The sequence below is a fragment of the Colossoma macropomum genome, unplaced genomic scaffold, assembly GCF_904425465.1.
Source record: "Colossoma macropomum unplaced genomic scaffold, Colossoma_macropomum, whole genome shotgun sequence".
NCBI lineage: Eukaryota > Metazoa > Chordata > Actinopteri > Characiformes > Serrasalmidae > Colossoma > Colossoma macropomum.
In genome coordinates, this window is record NW_023494798.1 from 35,458,747 (window position 1) to 35,466,184 (window position 7,438).

Here is a 7,438-nt window from a genome sequence, read left to right on the forward strand (position 1 = left end):
AACAAACAATACAGTATAAAGTCATTTGCCTGCTCTTATCCACCCATTTCAACTCAGGAAGGGTTCGGAAAACACCAATATATGTTGGACAGGGCGCTCCAGGAGCTGACCTACCACTAAACGGGGTTGTTATTTTTCAAACTGCAACTTGTAATTTGAATAAAAGTGAATTTTATTGTTTTTTTATTTAATGAATTTTCAAATGTGAGATTTATTTGTTGTAGCAGCTATTAAGTTATTTTCTAAGTTATGACTACATATTCTTTTGTTGGAGGCGTTTTTAGGTTATTAATATTAGTGTTAATGTTTGATTCAGGTCAATAATTTTGTTCTCACCAAAAAATAAAAACACTGCTGCAACAGAAACATGTCAAATGACATCATAGTCACGCCACCACTATTCAGCTTCACTATTTATTGTCTTATTTATTAAATATGCTTTGCATTTTGGTTATTTATATGTAAATAAACTATTTTTGCAATTTTTTACTTTTTCTTGCGTCATCATTTCCACAAAAAGCTACACTACTCAGTTATTTAATGAGTTAAAATGTGTCTTATAATGAATGACAGTGAGCTTATGTTCACAATCATTTTCAGTATGTATTATATGATACTCGTGTATATTTTGTGTTTTATGATAATTATATATACTTTAGTAAGCATTTGTCTAAACACAATGAATCAAAATGAAGAAAGCTCAACATTACATTTATATAATTTGCATTGATATATGTGAAAAACAAATCCAACTCCATATCAAATATTCAATATATATTGAAAAAATTATTACAATTTTCAATATTTTCATGGCAGTGATTAAATATCTACAGCAAAACCACATCCCTCTGATACATCTTAATAAAAAGAGAAAAAATAGATGGTAGCAGAAGTATTTACCAGTCAACAGCAGACGTAACAAAGGGGACTTCCACCAACTTTTCAAAATTCCCCCATAATTCAGTGTTTGTGATGTAAACAGAGTGATTCAGAGCGGTTTGGTGTGAAATGGTTCAGATGTCTTTACAGTGGTGGTGATAGGAACCAGGGGTCGCCATGACTACAACACAGATATAGACATTTTATTTACTATCCAAAACCACCAGTGAACCTACACGAGTCTTCTGAGTTTATATGGGATGTTGATGATGGAAAATAGTGGAAAATCTGAAATAATAAGTTTTCTTCTGGGACTATTTTGCCTCACAACACCCTGCATGTATCCCTCCACCATGAATGGAGTTTAAGTTCTCTAAACGATCATAAAACAGTGTCTCAGTCATCAGGCAGTGAATTCATAACCATTTCATGTAGGAACTTTCTGTGAGGGAGCTTTTAGAGGTGGACGTCTGGTTCCTATCACCACCACTGTGAACAGTTCTGACTTTCTAAGTTTATCTAGAATGGAGCGTTTCACACCAAACCACTCTGAACCACTCTGTTTACATCTTAACCATTTAATTATACAGAAACTGGAACGGCCCTCTGAGCTGAATTGTGAATTGTACTGCCTCAGGCTAAAAATACCCAAAACATCAGAAAGTGGGCAGGGCTGGTATTTAACACTGCAACAACAGGTGTTAATCAACAAGAACGTTTCAACTCACAACAAAGCTAGAACACCACCTGCATTTCAGCGTATGAGTCACATTAGGCTCCCAGTTAATGAGCTCAGAGCCGCAGCGCGTCACATCACTGTTACTTATTAATTAAATAACAAAAAAAATCCCTTTTTGAAGTATCGTGATATTGTATTTGTACCTCTACTTTAGGGTATAGTGACTTTCAACACTCTTAATGCTCATCACAGCATCTTCTTGGTATAAAAAGCAGGTTTTAAATAATCTGTCAGTTTTCTTTTCCAAACTATTGTTTAAAAGCTCATACTGAAACTCTTTTGGTTCCAAGGTGGACCTTAGAACCAAAAGACCTGAAAGGTTTGAGTGCTGACATCACACCAAGGGGAGAAAGTGGGTGTGACTTTTGGCTTTATTCAAATATTTCAGTCTTACTTTATTTGGATTGTCTGCTATAGATTCTCTACAGATGTTCAAATTGTTAAACTTTCTGTTGAAACTCAGCTGATTCTAAACAGTGGTGGGGTTGGGGTTAGGATTTGGACCAGGGTTTGGGCTAGGACCTGGGTAAGGGGTTGGGTTTAGGGTTTGGGCTAGGACCTGGGTAAAGGGGTTGGGTTTAGGGTTTAGGGTTTGGGTTAGGACCTGGGTAAGGGGTTGGGTTTAGGGTTTGGGCTAGGACCTGGGTAAAGGGGTTGGGTTTAGGGTTTGGGTTAGGACCAGGGTAAGGGGTTGGGTTTAGGGTTTGGGTTAGGACCAGGGTAAGGGGTTGGGTTTAGGGTTTGGGCTAGGACCTGGGTAAAGGGGTTGGGTTTAGGGTTTGGGCTAGGACCAGGGTAAGGGGTTGGGTTTAGGGTTTGGGCTTGGAGCAGGGTAAGGGGTTGGGTTTAGGGTTTGGGTTAGGACCAGGGTAAGGGGTTGGGTTTAGGGTTTGGGCTAGGACCAGGGTAAGGGGTTGGGTTTAGGGTTTGGGTTGAAGTTAAGGTTAGGGTTAGGATTAGAGCCGGTTTAAAGAGAATTATGGTCTATTTAGTAGATATTTATTTGAATGTAATTTCTATGTGTGCTCTGATTGCTGCAAACTGAAAAGGAAAACAAGCTCATTTGTATTAAAAAGGCTGAACTTCTGCTGGGCAGAGTAACTCCAGATCAGCTCTGACTGGTTCACTGATTGCTGAGTGAGACGTAACTATCAGTGTTATGAAAGCAGCCGCCTGTAAAACAGCAAGACTCCACCTCTCACTGTTACCTGTACAGAGGTAATGCAGGTAATACGGCACACATGCAGTGTATCTAATGCAGGTCAGGAGGAAAAAGCCAAAGCAGCGACGCTGACCAAACCGTCATTTCAAACGGCCTATTTAAAGACCGCAAGCCTGTTACAGAGGAGAGCAGCGGAGCGCAGTGAGAGACGAGGCTGAAGAAGTATCATTTTTATATCCAGTATATTTTATTTTACAAAACAGACTGTTCTGGTCCTAAACAGCCTAAACAACTCCATCATTAATATCACAGGCTTGAATTAAAACACAGTGTGATTCACTGTAAAACTGCAGTAGAAAAGTCTAAAACATGTCACTTGAATGACACACGCTTCAAATGTTCAACCCAGGCTGAGTCCCAAACGGCTCCATACTCCCTAAATAGTGTTCTAGCTAGAAAAGTGTAGAAATTCCAGCCTCTACAGCCAAAAGGTGCATCATTTATCGAGTGTGGATGCGTCTGAATCCCAAATGACTGTTTCTTAGCTGTATTTTGCTCTGTTGGGCTGCAGGATCCAGTATTTAAACTCCTCTGTAGTGCACTATGTAGGGAGCAGGGAGCTGTTTGAGATTCAGCCCCAGTGTGAGAAGAGGGCGCCGCTGGATTGGTGCTAAATAAGACTCGCAGTGGTGATTTGGTGACTAAAAAGTACGTATAAAGTGAAGGTTTTTGTTTTAAACAGTGTTGTGTTTACGACAAAAGTAAAAAAAACACATGGAGGTATGGACCACCAAACCATACTCATTCAGTGGTCCATGGTTGCTTGGCAACGATACCGTACTCTAAAAGAACTACATTTCTTGGCAGAATACTTATGTTGATTATTATTAATAATAACTTTAAATATTTTGTAAAAATTGTGTATTTTATATTTTATGTTGGCTGCCGTTTTAAAGCAATGAGCCACCTGAGGCCGTATGTTACAGTGGTTTTATCACAGGGAAGGGGGTTTTACTCCGCTCCGCCTCGTGCCCTTAGAACTGAGACTCTCCTACCCCAACAGCAATCTATGGGACAGTGGTTACATCTTAATTCTACACAATTCTACAGTTTCACATCAGTCATATCACAAACACTCCAGCTGCATTTCAGCTGCAGCTCAACCAACATAAACACTGAACGTCAGCTCAGCAGCTCAGAAACTGAGCCCAACTCTTAATGAACATGCAGCAAAGAAAGGATGCCAGGAGTCTGGTTCAAGCAAATACGTAGGTTTGAAAGACCAAACACCTGGGGACATTTAAATTATGATTATTTCATATATTCATGTAATATTTCAAGGTTTACTACAAGTGCTTATATTTTACTGCTGAAGTTTTTGTGTATTTTGAATGAACAATGCTCAGTGTGGGTTACAGCACAACATTAATAAAAAATTAAATAAAACCTTTTTTTTCTCTGCCCCACAGATGAGAGTTTAATAATTAGATTTTTTGATACGGCCCTTTAGTGGTTGAGTTTGACACTCCAGCATCATTCAGTCTGATCTGCCGTTTATCCGCCTTTTGACTGAGACTAAAATTCAGGGGCCGGATTCACGAAATTATCTTAAAAAAGAAAATCTTCTTAAATTTGCGTTTGTCTTAAGAAAAAGGTTATGAGAAACTGTTATTCTTCAAATAACGTCTTAAGGATGATGTTACTTCCTTAAGTATTTTATTACTCCAAGAACAAGAAAAAAAACAGACTCACACTCGTCTCAGGCTGAGAAAGTTGACGAGATGAGCTTCTAAATCAATCAGTGCGTATACATGCACTCAATAATCCGATCATAATCAGATTTCTGCAGTTATCAGATTATTCAAATGGTCATGTGAACACCATACTCCGATTTAGAAATCTGATTAAGAGGCTGGATTTTAGCTCAGTAATCAGATTTCTCAGTGCATGTGAACTCTTACTCTGATTTCTTTCGGATTTCTCAGTCTGAGCATGGTGAGATCAGACGGTGGATGTTGCAAGATGCACCAAAACACTTTTGGAGTGGCGCTGAAAGTGTTTGAGTTTGAGTTTTATGTTAAGTTTACGTCGCGTCTTCTTCTGTGAGTTTATTGGCTGGTTGTAAAGCTGAAATCTGATTACTGTCTGACTCATGTAGACCCATTATCTGATTACTCATGTGCATGTAAACGTGTTGATCGGATTACTGCAGTTATCAGATTATTGCGTGTAAACACACTCAAATATCAAACTCGGATGCTGCATCTGCTGCTCCTCGTGCTCGTCTCCTGCTTTCCACCGTCACCCACAATTATCATATTTTCTAAGGAGGATTTTTCCTGTTGACTGTTTCTTCCTCCATCACCTCCAGATTTTGTTTGCTAATTTTTTATACGCTTGATGTTTTTCCTCCATTTGCTCCTCTGAGGGAATCTAATTTAGAACATGAGATGTTCTAAATGAGATCTGCTCCTGATCTCAGGTTCTTCTCCTGGACACAGTTCAGTCCAGTTTAAATCAGAGTGAGACTGAAGCCGTTTTCTCCTGATTCTGAAATTCGGCTCCTGAGAAATAAAACTCAGCTTTTCTCTCTTTGATCAAAATGTTGTCCCACATGTGGATGAACTCTTTAGAGTCTGACTCGTCTCAGCCCAGCCTCAGCTGAGTAATATCTCCATAAGAACACTGTGAGATCTCATCGTTCTCTTATACAGCTCTGTTCTAGATCACAGAACCCTCTCAGCAGTCCGTCAGTGCAGAGGGAGAACTCACGCTTTTCTCCTTCATCACCAGAACGTCTGACAGTGAGACGCTGGTGTTAATCTCCTCTTTTCTCCTGAGGAGGTTCAGGAGGAACAGCTCAGAAATCAGAGATCCTTCATTAATATAATACTGAGATCTGCTTTATTTCTCTGAGACGATCTTAAGAAAGAATTCCTTTCCTCTGGGAAAGAAGATTTTCTTAAGATCATTCTTATAAACTTCTTAGTGTTTGTCTTAATGACCTTCACAAGTTTTCTCTTAATGACTCGTGAATTCGGCCCCTGATGCTCTCGAAGGTTTCTGAGCTGTTATTTCCCTCCAAAACACTTTGATCACAAATCCAGGGCTGTTAAAGGCTTCTATGAAGCTGCATCCATAAACAGTTATAAATACGCTTATAACTCTAACAATGCTTAGTAAGCACACTTATATTTAAGCAGTAGAACACAGAGGGAGTGTGTTGTTGCGAAATAACATCACGGCTGTGATTTGGTCACCGTAGATCATCACAGCCGTGATGTTATTGGCGATAACACACTCCTCGAGTGTTCTATTGCTTTAATACAACAGTTAAATAAATACAGTAATAAATTAATAAACTGGGCCGTGAACGCAGCGTTTAATATGTTTTAATGTTCGCAGTTCCTTCACCAAATTATAGTTCCTTAATGAGCAGCTTGTTGATACGTCAGAGTAACGAGCTCCGCCCACTCGCTGCACAGTTTGCTGTAAGCTTCGCCTTTTGAAGTACAGACTGAGCCATAAAACTGCCGCAATATCAAGTTCAGCTCAGTTTTGTCAGTTTTTCCAGATCAGTATTAATGTTGTTTTGTTCCAGCCGGTCTGTAAAGCATCTTACAGCCCATTTAGTTTGGCGAATGGTGTTGGGTTCATTTCTGGCCGATTCCAGGTTGTTCAGCTGTTCTTCTGTCTCAGCTGCTGACTGAAAAGCTGCTCAGTGGTGATGACAGTTTGGGAATTTAGTGTCGTCTCATCTTCAGAGTCTGACCAAATCGGCTGTCGGTCAAATGTGATCTTAAAAGTGTCCGTTTTCTGTTTGTGGCAAAGTAAGAAGTAAAAACGTTCAAATGTCTTGAGCGTCTCCTACAGCTGTCAAAGTCGTTGCTTAGCAACGGCGTCTCAGTGGAGTGATACAGTGTTTGTGAAAAAACGTGATGTTACGGTGAAATAACAGCACAGTTAGAACGCCTCTCAACCAATCAGCTCGTGTGGCCGAGACTAACTGTTGTATAATTCCCTACAAAACACTTTGATCACAAATCCAGGGCTGTTAAAGGCTTCTATGAAGCGTGCATCCATAAACAGTTATAAATATGCTTATAACTCTAACAATGCTTTGTAAGAACACTTAAAAACTCCAATGATGCATCACAAAGCTGCTACCACTGCTGTCAGAACAAAACCTCGTATCTCCAAAATGGTAACTTTACAGGAGAAGGAAAAAACCTACTCTACTTTTAATGTAAGTCAATGGAACCAGAACTTTTTCCAAGTTATTTTGGGTCGTTTCTTTTGGACCATTCATCATGAAATTTACACACAATGTAAAGAACAACAGACAATTTAAAATGATGTCAAAAACTGAAAAACGAGGTACAAGGTTTTGTTCCAACAGCAGTGAAATACACTATAATGCCGTTTAAACGGATGGTGATCTGAACATGATAAAGCACTAATAATAATTATTAGCAGTTATATCAGCATTTAAAACACTGTCTGTTTATGTTATTCCAGGATCACCTGGGAGAATTTTCTAGATTACAAGTGTCTTATAAGTTATTTATAACAAAGAATAAACTAAAATATCACTTTACTCAAAGCACTCAGTGGCGGCATTTAAAATGATGTTTATAGTAAAGAGTATGATTCTTATA